We start from the raw sequence: 12,380 nt of genomic DNA on the forward strand, positions 1-12,380 counted from the left end.
TTCGAGGGACGGTCTTGATGAACATTTATGAATTTCGTGCGATCGTGTGGGGGCGGTGTGATGTTCGCACGCGTAAAGGTTACGGCCAAAGGAATGGTCATATACAATTACAAGTCATAGAATAACGGATGCGATCATACCAACTCACATGCACCGGATCCCATCAGAACTTCGAAGTTAAGCGAGTTTGGGCGAGAGTAGTACTAGGATGGGTGACCTCCTGGGAAGTCCTCGTGTTGCATCCCCCCCACCTCTTTTTTAATTTTCATAGTTCTTGGTTGCGTATTGTTAGCGGCTTATTTATTAATTATATTTTTTGAATATTCGAGGGACGGTCTTGATGAACATTTATGAATTTCGTGCGATCGTGTGGGGGCGGTGTGATGTTCGCACGCGTAAAGGTTACGGCCAAAGGAATGGTCATATACAATTACAAGTCATAGAATAACGGATGCGATCATACCAACTCACATGCACCGGATCCCATCAGAACTCCGAAGTTAAGCGAGTTTGGGCGAGAGTAGTACTAGGATGGGTGACCTCCTGGGAAGTCCTCGTGTTGCATCCCCCCCACCTCTTTTTTAATTTTCATAGTTCTTGGTTGCGTATTGTTAGCGGCTTATTTATTAATTATATTTTTTGAATATTCGAGGGACGGTCTTGATGAACATTTATGAATTTCGTGCGATCGTGTGGGGGCGGTGTGATGTTCGCACGCGTAAAGGTTACGGCCAAAGGAATGGTCATATACAATTACAAGTCATAGAATAACGGATGCGATCATACCAACTCACATGCACCGGATCCCATCAGAACTCCGAAGTTAAGCGAGTTTGGGCGAGAGTAGTACTAGGATGGGTGACCTCCTGGGAAGTCCTCGTGTTGCATCCCCCCCACCTCTTTTTTAATTTTCATAGTTCTTGGTTGCGTATTGTTAGCGGCTTATTTATTAATTATATTTTTTGAATATTCGAGGGACGGTCTTGATGAACATTTATGAATTTCGTGCGATCGTGTGGGGGCGGTGTGATGTTCGCACGCGTAAAGGTTACGGCCAAAGGAATGGTCATATACAATTACAAGTCATAGAATAACGGATGCGATCATACCAACTCACATGCACCGGATCCCATCAGAACTCCGAAGTTAAGCGAGTTTGGGCGAGAGTAGTACTAGGATGGGTGACCTCCTGGGAAGTCCTCGTGTTGCATCCCCCCCACCTCTTTTTTAATTTTCATAGTTCTTGGTTGCGTATTGTTAGCGGCTTATTTATTAATTATATTTTTTGAATATTCGAGGGACGGTCTTGATGAACATTTATGAATTTCGTGCGATCGTGTGGGGGCGGTGTGATGTTCGCACGCGTAAAGGTTACGGCCAAAGGAATGGTCATATACAATTACAAGTCATAGAATAACGGATGCGATCATACCAACTCACATGCACCGGATCCCATCAGAACTCCGAAGTTAAGCGAGTTTGGGCGAGAGTAGTACTAGGATGGGTGACCTCCTGGGAAGTCCTCGTGTTGCATCCCCCCCACCTCTTTTTTAATTTTCATAGTTCTTGGTTGCGTATTGTTAGCGGCTTATTTATTAATTATATTTTTTGAATATTCGAGGGACGGTCTTGATGAACATTTATGAATTTCGTGCGATCGTGTGGGGGCGGTGTGATGTTCGCACGCGTAAAGGTTACGGCCAAAGGAATGGTCATATACAATTACAAGTCATAGAATAACGGATGCGATCATACCAACTCACATGCACCGGATCCCATCAGAACTCCGAAGTTAAGCGAGTTTGGGCGAGAGTAGTACTAGGATGGGTGACCTCCTGGGAAGTCCTCGTGTTGCATCCCCCCCACCTCTTTTTTAATTTTCATAGTTCTTGGTTGCGTATTGTTAGCGGCTTATTTATTAATTATATTTTTTGAATATTCGAGGGACGGTCTTGATGAACATTTATGAATTTCGTGCGATCGTGTGGGGGCGGTGTGATGTTCGCACGCGTAAAGGTTACGGCCAAAGGAATGGTCATATACAATTACAAGTCATAGAATAACGGATGCGATCATACCAACTCACATGCACCGGATCCCATCAGAACTCCGAAGTTAAGCGAGTTTGGGCGAGAGTAGTACTAGGATGGGTGACCTCCTGGGAAGTCCTCGTGTTGCATCCCCCCCACCTCTTTTTTAATTTTCATAGTTCTTGGTTGCGTATTGTTAGCGGCTTATTTATTAATTATATTTTTTGAATATTCGAGGGACGGTCTTGATGAACATTTATGAATTTCGTGCGATCGTGTGGGGGCGGTGTGATGTTCGCACGCGTAAAGGTTACGGCCAAAGGAATGGTCATATACAATTACAAGTCATAGAATAACGGATGCGATCATACCAACTCACATGCACCGGATCCCATCAGAACTCCGAAGTTAAGCGAGTTTGGGCGAGAGTAGTACTAGGATGGGTGACCTCCTGGGAAGTCCTCGTGTTGCATCCCCCCCCACCTCTTTTTTAATTTTCATAGTTCTTGGTTGCGTATTGTTAGCGGCTTATTTATTAATTATATTTTTTGAATATTCGAGGGACGGTCTTGATGAACATTTATGAATTTCGTGCGATCGTGTGGGGGCGGTGTGATGTTCGCACGCGTAAAGGTTACGGCCAAAGGAATGGTCATATACAATTACAAGTCATAGAATAACGGATGCGATCATACCAACTCACATGCACCGGATCCCATCAGAACTCCGAAGTTAAGCGAGTTTGGGCGAGAGTAGTACTAGGATGGGTGACCTCCTGGGAAGTCCTCGTGTTGCATCCCCCCCCACCTCTTTTTTAATTTTCATAGTTCTTGGTTGCGTATTGTTAGCGGCTTATTTATTAATTATATTTTTTGAATATTCGAGGGACGGTCTTGATGAACATTTATGAATTTCGTGCGATCGTGTGGGGGCGGTGTGATGTTCGCACGCGTAAAGGTTACGGCCAAAGGAATGGTCATATACAATTACAAGTCATAGAATAACGGATGCGATCATACCAACTCACATGCACCGGATCCCATCAGAACTCCGAAGTTAAGCGAGTTTGGGCGAGAGTAGTACTAGGATGGGTGACCTCCTGGGAAGTCCTCGTGTTGCATCCCCCCCACCTCTTTTTTAATTTTCATAGTTCTTGGTTGCGTATTGTTAGCGGCTTATTTATTAATTATATTTTTTGAATATTCGAGGGACGGTCTTGATGAACATTTATGAATTTCGTGCGATCGTGTGGGGGCGGTGTGATGTTCGCACGCGTAAAGGTTACGGCCAAAGGAATGGTCATATACAATTACAAGTCATAGAATAACGGATGCGATCATACCAACTCACATGCACCGGATCCCATCAGAACTCCGAAGTTAAGCGAGTTTGGGCGAGAGTAGTACTAGGATGGGTGACCTCCTGGGAAGTCCTCGTGTTGCATCCCCCCCACCTCTTTTTTAATTTTCATAGTTCTTGGTTGCGTATTGTTAGCGGCTTATTTATTAATTATATTTTTTGAATATTCGAGGGACGGTCTTGATGAACATTTATGAATTTCGTGCGATCGTGTGGGGGCGGTGTGATGTTCGCACGCGTAAAGGTTACGGCCAAAGGAATGGTCATATACAATTACAAGTCATAGAATAACGGATGCGATCATACCAACTCACATGCACCGGATCCCATCAGAACTCCGAAGTTAAGCGAGTTTGGGCGAGAGTAGTACTAGGATGGGTGACCTCCTGGGAAGTCCTCGTGTTGCATCCCCCCCACCTCTTTTTTAATTTTCATAGTTCTTGGTTGCGTATTGTTAGCGGCTTATTTATTAATTATATTTTTTGAATATTCGAGGGACGGTCTTGATGAACATTTATGAATTTCGTGCGATCGTGTGGGGGCGGTGTGATGTTCGCACGCGTAAAGGTTACGGCCAAAGGAATGGTCATATACAATTACAAGTCATAGAATAACGGATGCGATCATACCAACTCACATGCACCGGATCCCATCAGAACTCCGAAGTTAAGCGAGTTTGGGCGAGAGTAGTACTAGGATGGGTGACCTCCTGGGAAGTCCTCGTGTTGCATCCCCCCCACCTCTTTTTTAATTTTCATAGTTCTTGGTTGCGTATTGTTAGCGGCTTATTTATTAATTATATTTTTTGAATATTCGAGGGACGGTCTTGATGAACATTTATGAATTTCGTGCGATCGTGTGGGGGCGGTGTGATGTTCGCACGCGTAAAGGTTACGGCCAAAGGAATGGTCATATACAATTACAAGTCATAGAATAACGGATGCGATCATACCAACTCACATGCACCGGATCCCATCAGAACTCCGAAGTTAAGCGAGTTTGGGCGAGAGTAGTACTAGGATGGGTGACCTCCTGGGAAGTCCTCGTGTTGCATCCCCCCCACCTCTTTTTTAATTTTCATAGTTCTTGGTTGCGTATTGTTAGCGGCTTATTTATTAATTATATTTTTTGAATATTCGAGGGACGGTCTTGATGAACATTTATGAATTTCGTGCGATCGTGTGGGGGCGGTGTGATGTTCGCACGCGTAAAGGTTACGGCCAAAGGAATGGTCATATACAATTACAAGTCATAGAATAACGGATGCGATCATACCAACTCACATGCACCGGATCCCATCAGAACTCCGAAGTTAAGCGAGTTTGGGCGAGAGTAGTACTAGGATGGGTGACCTCCTGGGAAGTCCTCGTGTTGCATCCCCCCCACCTCTTTTTTAATTTTCATAGTTCTTGGTTGCGTATTGTTAGCGGCTTATTTATTAATTATATTTTTTGAATATTCGAGGGACGGTCTTGATGAACATTTATGAATTTCGTGCGATCGTGTGGGGGCGGTGTGATGTTCGCACGCGTAAAGGTTACGGCCAAAGGAATGGTCATATACAATTACAAGTCATAGAATAACGGATGCGATCATACCAACTCACATGCACCGGATCCCATCAGAACTCCGAAGTTAAGCGAGTTTGGGCGAGAGTAGTACTAGGATGGGTGACCTCCTGGGAAGTCCTCGTGTTGCATCCCCCCCACCTCTTTTTTAATTTTCATAGTTCTTGGTTGCGTATTGTTAGCGGCTTATTTATTAATTATATTTTTTGAATATTCGAGGGACGGTCTTGATGAACATTTATGAATTTCGTGCGATCGTGTGGGGGCGGTGTGATGTTCGCACGCGTAAAGGTTACGGCCAAAGGAATGGTCATATACAATTACAAGTCATAGAATAACGGATGCGATCATACCAACTCACATGCACCGGATCCCATCAGAACTCCGAAGTTAAGCGAGTTTGGGCGAGAGTAGTACTAGGATGGGTGACCTCCTGGGAAGTCCTCGTGTTGCATCCCCCCCACCTCTTTTTTAATTTTCATAGTTCTTGGTTGCGTATTGTTAGCGGCTTATTTATTAATTATATTTTTTGAATATTCGAGGGACGGTCTTGATGAACATTTATGAATTTCGTGCGATCGTGTGGGGGCGGTGTGATGTTCGCACGCGTAAAGGTTACGGCCAAAGGAATGGTCATATACAATTACAAGTCATAGAATAACGGATGCGATCATACCAACTCACATGCACCGGATCCCATCAGAACTCCGAAGTTAAGCGAGTTTGGGCGAGAGTAGTACTAGGATGGGTGACCTCCTGGGAAGTCCTCGTGTTGCATCCCCCCCACCTCTTTTTTAATTTTCATAGTTCTTGGTTGCGTATTGTTAGCGGCTTATTTATTAATTATATTTTTTGAATATTCGAGGGACGGTCTTGATGAACATTTATGAATTTCGTGCGATCGTGTGGGGGCGGTGTGATGTTCGCACGCGTAAAGGTTACGGCCAAAGGAATGGTCATATACAATTACAAGTCATAGAATAACGGATGCGATCATACCAACTCACATGCACCGGATCCCATCAGAACTCCGAAGTTAAGCGAGTTTGGGCGAGAGTAGTACTAGGATGGGTGACCTCCTGGGAAGTCCTCGTGTTGCATCCCCCCCACCTCTTTTTTAATTTTCATAGTTCTTGGTTGCGTATTGTTAGCGGCTTATTTATTAATTATATTTTTTGAATATTCGAGGGACGGTCTTGATGAACATTTATGAATTTCGTGCGATCGTGTGGGGGCGGTGTGATGTTCGCACGCGTAAAGGTTACGGCCAAAGGAATGGTCATATACAATTACAAGTCATAGAATAACGGATGCGATCATACCAACTCACATGCACCGGATCCCATCAGAACTCCGAAGTTAAGCGAGTTTGGGCGAGAGTAGTACTAGGATGGGTGACCTCCTGGGAAGTCCTCGTGTTGCATCCCCCCCACCTCTTTTTTAATTTTCATAGTTCTTGGTTGCGTATTGTTAGCGGCTTATTTATTAATTATATTTTTTGAATATTCGAGGGACGGTCTTGATGAACATTTATGAATTTCGTGCGATCGTGTGGGGGCGGTGTGATGTTCGCACGCGTAAAGGTTACGGCCAAAGGAATGGTCATATACAATTACAAGTCATAGAATAACGGATGCGATCATACCAACTCACATGCACCGGATCCCATCAGAACTCCGAAGTTAAGCGAGTTTGGGCGAGAGTAGTACTAGGATGGGTGACCTCCTGGGAAGTCCTCGTGTTGCATCCCCCCCACCTCTTTTTTAATTTTCATAGTTCTTGGTTGCGTATTGTTAGCGGCTTATTTATTAATTATATTTTTTGAATATTCGAGGGACGGTCTTGATGAACATTTATGAATTTCGTGCGATCGTGTGGGGGCGGTGTGATGTTCGCACGCGTAAAGGTTACGGCCAAAGGAATGGTCATATACAATTACAAGTCATAGAATAACGGATGCGATCATACCAACTCACATGCACCGGATCCCATCAGAACTCCGAAGTTAAGCGAGTTTGGGCGAGAGTAGTACTAGGATGGGTGACCTCCTGGGAAGTCCTCGTGTTGCATCCCCCCCACCTCTTTTTTAATTTTCATAGTTCTTGGTTGCGTATTGTTAGCGGCTTATTTATTAATTATATTTTTTGAATATTCGAGGGACGGTCTTGATGAACATTTATGAATTTCGTGCGATCGTGTGGGGGCGGTGTGATGTTCGCACGCGTAAAGGTTACGGCCAAAGGAATGGTCATATACAATTACAAGTCATAGAATAACGGATGCGATCATACCAACTCACATGCACCGGATCCCATCAGAACTCCGAAGTTAAGCGAGTTTGGGCGAGAGTAGTACTAGGATGGGTGACCTCCTGGGAAGTCCTCGTGTTGCATCCCCCCCACCTCTTTTTTAATTTTCATAGTTCTTGGTTGCGTATTGTTAGCGGCTTATTTATTAATTATATTTTTTGAATATTCGAGGGACGGTCTTGATGAACATTTATGAATTTCGTGCGATCGTGTGGGGGCGGTGTGATGTTCGCACGCGTAAAGGTTACGGCCAAAGGAATGGTCATATACAATTACAAGTCATAGAATAACGGATGCGATCATACCAACTCACATGCACCGGATCCCATCAGAACTCCGAAGTTAAGCGAGTTTGGGCGAGAGTAGTACTAGGATGGGTGACCTCCTGGGAAGTCCTCGTGTTGCATCCCCCCCACCTCTTTTTTAATTTTCATAGTTCTTGGTTGCGTATTGTTAGCGGCTTATTTATTAATTATATTTTTTGAATATTCGAGGGACGGTCTTGATGAACATTTATGAATTTCGTGCGATCGTGTGGGGGCGGTGTGATGTTCGCACGCGTAAAGGTTACGGCCAAAGGAATGGTCATATACAATTACAAGTCATAGAATAACGGATGCGATCATACCAACTCACATGCACCGGATCCCATCAGAACTCCGAAGTTAAGCGAGTTTGGGCGAGAGTAGTACTAGGATGGGTGACCTCCTGGGAAGTCCTCGTGTTGCATCCCCCCCACCTCTTTTTTAATTTTCATAGTTCTTGGTTGCGTATTGTTAGCGGCTTATTTATTAATTATATTTTTTGAATATTCGAGGGACGGTCTTGATGAACATTTATGAATTTCGTGCGATCGTGTGGGGGCGGTGTGATGTTCGCACGCGTAAAGGTTACGGCCAAAGGAATGGTCATATACAATTACAAGTCATAGAATAACGGATGCGATCATACCAACTCACATGCACCGGATCCCATCAGAACTCCGAAGTTAAGCGAGTTTGGGCGAGAGTAGTACTAGGATGGGTGACCTCCTGGGAAGTCCTCGTGTTGCATCCCCCCCACCTCTTTTTTAATTTTCATAGTTCTTGGTTGCGTATTGTTAGCGGCTTATTTATTAATTATATTTTTTGAATATTCGAGGGACGGTCTTGATGAACATTTATGAATTTCGTGCGATCGTGTGGGGGCGGTGTGATGTTCGCACGCGTAAAGGTTACGGCCAAAGGAATGGTCATATACAATTACAAGTCATAGAATAACGGATGCGATCATACCAACTCACATGCACCGGATCCCATCAGAACTCCGAAGTTAAGCGAGTTTGGGCGAGAGTAGTACTAGGATGGGTGACCTCCTGGGAAGTCCTCGTGTTGCATCCCCCCCACCTCTTTTTTAATTTTCATAGTTCTTGGTTGCGTATTGTTAGCGGCTTATTTATTAATTATATTTTTTGAATATTCGAGGGACGGTCTTGATGAACATTTATGAATTTCGTGCGATCGTGTGGGGGCGGTGTGATGTTCGCACGCGTAAAGGTTACGGCCAAAGGAATGGTCATATACAATTACAAGTCATAGAATAACGGATGCGATCATACCAACTCACATGCACCGGATCCCATCAGAACTCCGAAGTTAAGCGAGTTTGGGCGAGAGTAGTACTAGGATGGGTGACCTCCTGGGAAGTCCTCGTGTTGCATCCCCCCCACCTCTTTTTTAATTTTCATAGTTCTTGGTTGCGTATTGTTAGCGGCTTATTTATTAATTATATTTTTTGAATATTCGAGGGACGGTCTTGATGAACATTTATGAATTTCGTGCGATCGTGTGGGGGCGGTGTGATGTTCGCACGCGTAAAGGTTACGGCCAAAGGAATGGTCATATACAATTACAAGTCATAGAATAACGGATGCGATCATACCAACTCACATGCACCGGATCCCATCAGAACTCCGAAGTTAAGCGAGTTTGGGCGAGAGTAGTACTAGGATGGGTGACCTCCTGGGAAGTCCTCGTGTTGCATCCCCCCCACCTCTTTTTTAATTTTCATAGTTCTTGGTTGCGTATTGTTAGCGGCTTATTTATTAATTATATTTTTTGAATATTCGAGGGACGGTCTTGATGAACATTTATGAATTTCGTGCGATCGTGTGGGGGCGGTGTGATGTTCGCACGCGTAAAGGTTACGGCCAAAGGAATGGTCATATACAATTACAAGTCATAGAATAACGGATGCGATCATACCAACTCACATGCACCGGATCCCATCAGAACTCCGAAGTTAAGCGAGTTTGGGCGAGAGTAGTACTAGGATGGGTGACCTCCTGGGAAGTCCTCGTGTTGCATCCCCCCCACCTCTTTTTTAATTTTCATAGTTCTTGGTTGCGTATTGTTAGCGGCTTATTTATTAATTATATTTTTTGAATATTCGAGGGACGGTCTTGATGAACATTTATGAATTTCGTGCGATCGTGTGGGGGCGGTGTGATGTTCGCACGCGTAAAGGTTACGGCCAAAGGAATGGTCATATACAATTACAAGTCATAGAATAACGGATGCGATCATACCAACTCACATGCACCGGATCCCATCAGAACTCCGAAGTTAAGCGAGTTTGGGCGAGAGTAGTACTAGGATGGGTGACCTCCTGGGAAGTCCTCGTGTTGCATCCCCCCCACCTCTTTTTTAATTTTCATAGTTCTTGGTTGCGTATTGTTAGCGGCTTATTTATTAATTATATTTTTTGAATATTCGAGGGACGGTCTTGATGAACATTTATGAATTTCGTGCGATCGTGTGGGGGCGGTGTGATGTTCGCACGCGTAAAGGTTACGGCCAAAGGAATGGTCATATACAATTACAAGTCATAGAATAACGGATGCGATCATACCAACTCACATGCACCGGATCCCATCAGAACTCCGAAGTTAAGCGAGTTTGGGCGAGAGTAGTACTAGGATGGGTGACCTCCTGGGAAGTCCTCGTGTTGCATCCCCCCCACCTCTTTTTTAATTTTCATAGTTCTTGGTTGCGTATTGTTAGCGGCTTATTTATTAATTATATTTTTTGAATATTCGAGGGACGGTCTTGATGAACATTTATGAATTTCGTGCGATCGTGTGGGGGCGGTGTGATGTTCGCACGCGTAAAGGTTACGGCCAAAGGAATGGTCATATACAATTACAAGTCATAGAATAACGGATGCGATCATACCAACTCACATGCACCGGATCCCATCAGAACTCCGAAGTTAAGCGAGTTTGGGCGAGAGTAGTACTAGGATGGGTGACCTCCTGGGAAGTCCTCGTGTTGCATCCCCCCCACCTCTTTTTTAATTTTCATAGTTCTTGGTTGCGTATTGTTAGCGGCTTATTTATTAATTATATTTTTTGAATATTCGAGGGACGGTCTTGATGAACATTTATGAATTTCGTGCGATCGTGTGGGGGCGGTGTGATGTTCGCACGCGTAAAGGTTACGGCCAAAGGAATGGTCATATACAATTACAAGTCATAGAATAACGGATGCGATCATACCAACTCACATGCACCGGATCCCATCAGAACTCCGAAGTTAAGCGAGTTTGGGCGAGAGTAGTACTAGGATGGGTGACCTCCTGGGAAGTCCTCGTGTTGCATCCCCCCCACCTCTTTTTTAATTTTCATAGTTCTTGGTTGCGTATTGTTAGCGGCTTATTTATTAATTATATTTTTTGAATATTCGAGGGACGGTCTTGATGAACATTTATGAATTTCGTGCGATCGTGTGGGGGCGGTGTGATGTTCGCACGCGTAAAGGTTACGGCCAAAGGAATGGTCATATACAATTACAAGTCATAGAATAACGGATGCGATCATACCAACTCACATGCACCGGATCCCATCAGAACTCCGAAGTTAAGCGAGTTTGGGCGAGAGTAGTACTAGGATGGGTGACCTCCTGGGAAGTCCTCGTGTTGCATCCCCCCCACCTCTTTTTTAATTTTCATAGTTCTTGGTTGCGTATTGTTAGCGGCTTATTTATTAATTATATTTTTTGAATATTCGAGGGACGGTCTTGATGAACATTTATGAATTTCGTGCGATCGTGTGGGGGCGGTGTGATGTTCGCACGCGTAAAGGTTACGGCCAAAGGAATGGTCATATACAATTACAAGTCATAGAATAACGGATGCGATCATACCAACTCACATGCACCGGATCCCATCAGAACTCCGAAGTTAAGCGAGTTTGGGCGAGAGTAGTACTAGGATGGGTGACCTCCTGGTAAGTCCTCGTGTTGCATCCCCCCCACCTCTTTTTTAATTTTCATAGTTCTTGGTTGCGTATTGTTAGCGGCTTATTTATTAATTATATTTTTTGAATATTCGAGGGACGGTCTTGATGAACATTTATGAATTTCGTGCGATCGTGTGGGGGCGGTGTGATGTTCGCACGCGTAAAGGTTACGGCCAAAGGAATGGTCATATACAATTACAAGTCATAGAATAACGGATGCGATCATACCAACTCACATGCACCGGATCCCATCAGAACTCCGAAGTTAAGCGAGTTTGGGCGAGAGTAGTACTAGGATGGGTGACCTCCTGGGAAGTCCTCGTGTTGCATCCCCCCCACCTCTTTTTTAATTTTCATAGTTCTTGGTTGCGTATTGTTAGCGGCTTATTTATTAATTATATTTTTTGAATATTCGAGGGACGGTCTTGATGAACATTTATGAATTTCGTGCGATCGTGTGGGGGCGGTGTGATGTTCGCACGCGTAAAGGTTACGGCCAAAGGAATGGTCATATACAATTACAAGTCATAGAATAACGGATGCGATCATACCAACTCACATGCACCGGATCCCATCAGAACTCCGAAGTTAAGCGAGTTTGGGCGAGAGTAGTACTAGGATGGGTGACCTCCTGGGAAGTCCTCGTGTTGCATCCCCCCCACCTCTTTTTTAATTTTCATAGTTCTTGGTTGCGTATTGTTAGCGGCTTATTTATTAATTATATTTTTTGAATATTCGAGGGACGGTCTTGATGAACATTTATGAATTTCGTGCGATCGTGTGGGGGCGGTGTGATGTTCGCACGCGTAAAGGTTACGGCCAAAGGAATGGTCATATA

General features: G+C 44.3%; 38 non-coding genes across 38 annotated transcripts; all 38 read left to right on the plus strand.

The window, feature by feature from the left end:
- Positions 1-126: 126 nt before the first annotated feature.
- Positions 127-245, plus strand: LOC139195606 (5S ribosomal RNA). The gene has a single exon (XR_011580429.1). It is a non-coding gene; the product is annotated as a 5S ribosomal RNA (ribosomal RNA).
- Positions 246-449: 204 nt separating this feature from the next.
- Positions 450-568, plus strand: LOC139195423 (5S ribosomal RNA). Its single transcript, XR_011580245.1, has one exon. It is a non-coding gene; the product is annotated as a 5S ribosomal RNA (ribosomal RNA).
- A 204-nt stretch (positions 569-772) lies between these two features.
- LOC139195424 (5S ribosomal RNA) lies at positions 773-891 on the plus strand. Its single transcript, XR_011580246.1, has one exon. It is a non-coding gene; the product is annotated as a 5S ribosomal RNA (ribosomal RNA).
- A 204-nt stretch (positions 892-1,095) lies between these two features.
- Positions 1,096-1,214, plus strand: LOC139195425 (5S ribosomal RNA). The gene has a single exon (XR_011580247.1). It is a non-coding gene; the product is annotated as a 5S ribosomal RNA (ribosomal RNA).
- A 204-nt stretch (positions 1,215-1,418) lies between these two features.
- On the plus strand, positions 1,419-1,537 carry LOC139195427 (5S ribosomal RNA). The gene has a single exon (XR_011580249.1). It is a non-coding gene; the product is annotated as a 5S ribosomal RNA (ribosomal RNA).
- A 204-nt stretch (positions 1,538-1,741) lies between these two features.
- LOC139195428 (5S ribosomal RNA) lies at positions 1,742-1,860 on the plus strand. Its single transcript, XR_011580250.1, has one exon. It is a non-coding gene; the product is annotated as a 5S ribosomal RNA (ribosomal RNA).
- Positions 1,861-2,064: 204 nt separating this feature from the next.
- On the plus strand, positions 2,065-2,183 carry LOC139195429 (5S ribosomal RNA). Its single transcript, XR_011580251.1, has one exon. It is a non-coding gene; the product is annotated as a 5S ribosomal RNA (ribosomal RNA).
- A 204-nt stretch (positions 2,184-2,387) lies between these two features.
- On the plus strand, positions 2,388-2,506 carry LOC139195430 (5S ribosomal RNA). Its single transcript, XR_011580252.1, has one exon. It is a non-coding gene; the product is annotated as a 5S ribosomal RNA (ribosomal RNA).
- A 205-nt stretch (positions 2,507-2,711) lies between these two features.
- LOC139195431 (5S ribosomal RNA) lies at positions 2,712-2,830 on the plus strand. Its single transcript, XR_011580253.1, has one exon. It is a non-coding gene; the product is annotated as a 5S ribosomal RNA (ribosomal RNA).
- A 205-nt stretch (positions 2,831-3,035) lies between these two features.
- LOC139195432 (5S ribosomal RNA) lies at positions 3,036-3,154 on the plus strand. Its single transcript, XR_011580254.1, has one exon. It is a non-coding gene; the product is annotated as a 5S ribosomal RNA (ribosomal RNA).
- A 204-nt stretch (positions 3,155-3,358) lies between these two features.
- On the plus strand, positions 3,359-3,477 carry LOC139195433 (5S ribosomal RNA). The gene has a single exon (XR_011580255.1). It is a non-coding gene; the product is annotated as a 5S ribosomal RNA (ribosomal RNA).
- A 204-nt stretch (positions 3,478-3,681) lies between these two features.
- LOC139195434 (5S ribosomal RNA) lies at positions 3,682-3,800 on the plus strand. Its single transcript, XR_011580256.1, has one exon. It is a non-coding gene; the product is annotated as a 5S ribosomal RNA (ribosomal RNA).
- A 204-nt stretch (positions 3,801-4,004) lies between these two features.
- Positions 4,005-4,123, plus strand: LOC139195435 (5S ribosomal RNA). Its single transcript, XR_011580257.1, has one exon. It is a non-coding gene; the product is annotated as a 5S ribosomal RNA (ribosomal RNA).
- Positions 4,124-4,327: 204 nt separating this feature from the next.
- Positions 4,328-4,446, plus strand: LOC139195436 (5S ribosomal RNA). Its single transcript, XR_011580258.1, has one exon. It is a non-coding gene; the product is annotated as a 5S ribosomal RNA (ribosomal RNA).
- Positions 4,447-4,650: 204 nt separating this feature from the next.
- On the plus strand, positions 4,651-4,769 carry LOC139195438 (5S ribosomal RNA). The gene has a single exon (XR_011580260.1). It is a non-coding gene; the product is annotated as a 5S ribosomal RNA (ribosomal RNA).
- Positions 4,770-4,973: 204 nt separating this feature from the next.
- LOC139195439 (5S ribosomal RNA) lies at positions 4,974-5,092 on the plus strand. Its single transcript, XR_011580261.1, has one exon. It is a non-coding gene; the product is annotated as a 5S ribosomal RNA (ribosomal RNA).
- A 204-nt stretch (positions 5,093-5,296) lies between these two features.
- On the plus strand, positions 5,297-5,415 carry LOC139195440 (5S ribosomal RNA). The gene has a single exon (XR_011580262.1). It is a non-coding gene; the product is annotated as a 5S ribosomal RNA (ribosomal RNA).
- A 204-nt stretch (positions 5,416-5,619) lies between these two features.
- Positions 5,620-5,738, plus strand: LOC139195441 (5S ribosomal RNA). The gene has a single exon (XR_011580263.1). It is a non-coding gene; the product is annotated as a 5S ribosomal RNA (ribosomal RNA).
- Positions 5,739-5,942: 204 nt separating this feature from the next.
- LOC139195442 (5S ribosomal RNA) lies at positions 5,943-6,061 on the plus strand. Its single transcript, XR_011580264.1, has one exon. It is a non-coding gene; the product is annotated as a 5S ribosomal RNA (ribosomal RNA).
- A 204-nt stretch (positions 6,062-6,265) lies between these two features.
- Positions 6,266-6,384, plus strand: LOC139195443 (5S ribosomal RNA). Its single transcript, XR_011580265.1, has one exon. It is a non-coding gene; the product is annotated as a 5S ribosomal RNA (ribosomal RNA).
- Positions 6,385-6,588: 204 nt separating this feature from the next.
- On the plus strand, positions 6,589-6,707 carry LOC139195444 (5S ribosomal RNA). The gene has a single exon (XR_011580266.1). It is a non-coding gene; the product is annotated as a 5S ribosomal RNA (ribosomal RNA).
- Positions 6,708-6,911: 204 nt separating this feature from the next.
- On the plus strand, positions 6,912-7,030 carry LOC139195445 (5S ribosomal RNA). The gene has a single exon (XR_011580267.1). It is a non-coding gene; the product is annotated as a 5S ribosomal RNA (ribosomal RNA).
- Positions 7,031-7,234: 204 nt separating this feature from the next.
- On the plus strand, positions 7,235-7,353 carry LOC139195446 (5S ribosomal RNA). The gene has a single exon (XR_011580268.1). It is a non-coding gene; the product is annotated as a 5S ribosomal RNA (ribosomal RNA).
- A 204-nt stretch (positions 7,354-7,557) lies between these two features.
- Positions 7,558-7,676, plus strand: LOC139195447 (5S ribosomal RNA). Its single transcript, XR_011580269.1, has one exon. It is a non-coding gene; the product is annotated as a 5S ribosomal RNA (ribosomal RNA).
- Positions 7,677-7,880: 204 nt separating this feature from the next.
- LOC139195449 (5S ribosomal RNA) lies at positions 7,881-7,999 on the plus strand. The gene has a single exon (XR_011580271.1). It is a non-coding gene; the product is annotated as a 5S ribosomal RNA (ribosomal RNA).
- Positions 8,000-8,203: 204 nt separating this feature from the next.
- On the plus strand, positions 8,204-8,322 carry LOC139195450 (5S ribosomal RNA). The gene has a single exon (XR_011580272.1). It is a non-coding gene; the product is annotated as a 5S ribosomal RNA (ribosomal RNA).
- A 204-nt stretch (positions 8,323-8,526) lies between these two features.
- On the plus strand, positions 8,527-8,645 carry LOC139195451 (5S ribosomal RNA). The gene has a single exon (XR_011580273.1). It is a non-coding gene; the product is annotated as a 5S ribosomal RNA (ribosomal RNA).
- Positions 8,646-8,849: 204 nt separating this feature from the next.
- On the plus strand, positions 8,850-8,968 carry LOC139195452 (5S ribosomal RNA). The gene has a single exon (XR_011580274.1). It is a non-coding gene; the product is annotated as a 5S ribosomal RNA (ribosomal RNA).
- Positions 8,969-9,172: 204 nt separating this feature from the next.
- On the plus strand, positions 9,173-9,291 carry LOC139195453 (5S ribosomal RNA). The gene has a single exon (XR_011580275.1). It is a non-coding gene; the product is annotated as a 5S ribosomal RNA (ribosomal RNA).
- Positions 9,292-9,495: 204 nt separating this feature from the next.
- LOC139195454 (5S ribosomal RNA) lies at positions 9,496-9,614 on the plus strand. Its single transcript, XR_011580276.1, has one exon. It is a non-coding gene; the product is annotated as a 5S ribosomal RNA (ribosomal RNA).
- Positions 9,615-9,818: 204 nt separating this feature from the next.
- Positions 9,819-9,937, plus strand: LOC139195455 (5S ribosomal RNA). The gene has a single exon (XR_011580277.1). It is a non-coding gene; the product is annotated as a 5S ribosomal RNA (ribosomal RNA).
- A 204-nt stretch (positions 9,938-10,141) lies between these two features.
- Positions 10,142-10,260, plus strand: LOC139195456 (5S ribosomal RNA). The gene has a single exon (XR_011580278.1). It is a non-coding gene; the product is annotated as a 5S ribosomal RNA (ribosomal RNA).
- A 204-nt stretch (positions 10,261-10,464) lies between these two features.
- On the plus strand, positions 10,465-10,583 carry LOC139195457 (5S ribosomal RNA). Its single transcript, XR_011580279.1, has one exon. It is a non-coding gene; the product is annotated as a 5S ribosomal RNA (ribosomal RNA).
- A 204-nt stretch (positions 10,584-10,787) lies between these two features.
- On the plus strand, positions 10,788-10,906 carry LOC139195458 (5S ribosomal RNA). The gene has a single exon (XR_011580280.1). It is a non-coding gene; the product is annotated as a 5S ribosomal RNA (ribosomal RNA).
- A 204-nt stretch (positions 10,907-11,110) lies between these two features.
- Positions 11,111-11,229, plus strand: LOC139195460 (5S ribosomal RNA). Its single transcript, XR_011580282.1, has one exon. It is a non-coding gene; the product is annotated as a 5S ribosomal RNA (ribosomal RNA).
- Positions 11,230-11,433: 204 nt separating this feature from the next.
- On the plus strand, positions 11,434-11,552 carry LOC139195636 (5S ribosomal RNA). The gene has a single exon (XR_011580459.1). It is a non-coding gene; the product is annotated as a 5S ribosomal RNA (ribosomal RNA).
- Positions 11,553-11,756: 204 nt separating this feature from the next.
- Positions 11,757-11,875, plus strand: LOC139195461 (5S ribosomal RNA). Its single transcript, XR_011580283.1, has one exon. It is a non-coding gene; the product is annotated as a 5S ribosomal RNA (ribosomal RNA).
- Positions 11,876-12,079: 204 nt separating this feature from the next.
- On the plus strand, positions 12,080-12,198 carry LOC139195462 (5S ribosomal RNA). The gene has a single exon (XR_011580284.1). It is a non-coding gene; the product is annotated as a 5S ribosomal RNA (ribosomal RNA).
- The last annotated feature ends 182 nt before the right edge of the window (positions 12,199-12,380 follow it).

The sequence above is a fragment of the Malus domestica genome, chromosome 04, assembly GCF_042453785.1.
Source record: "Malus domestica chromosome 04, GDT2T_hap1".
In the NCBI taxonomy this organism is placed as follows: Eukaryota; Viridiplantae; Streptophyta; class Magnoliopsida; order Rosales; family Rosaceae; genus Malus; species Malus domestica.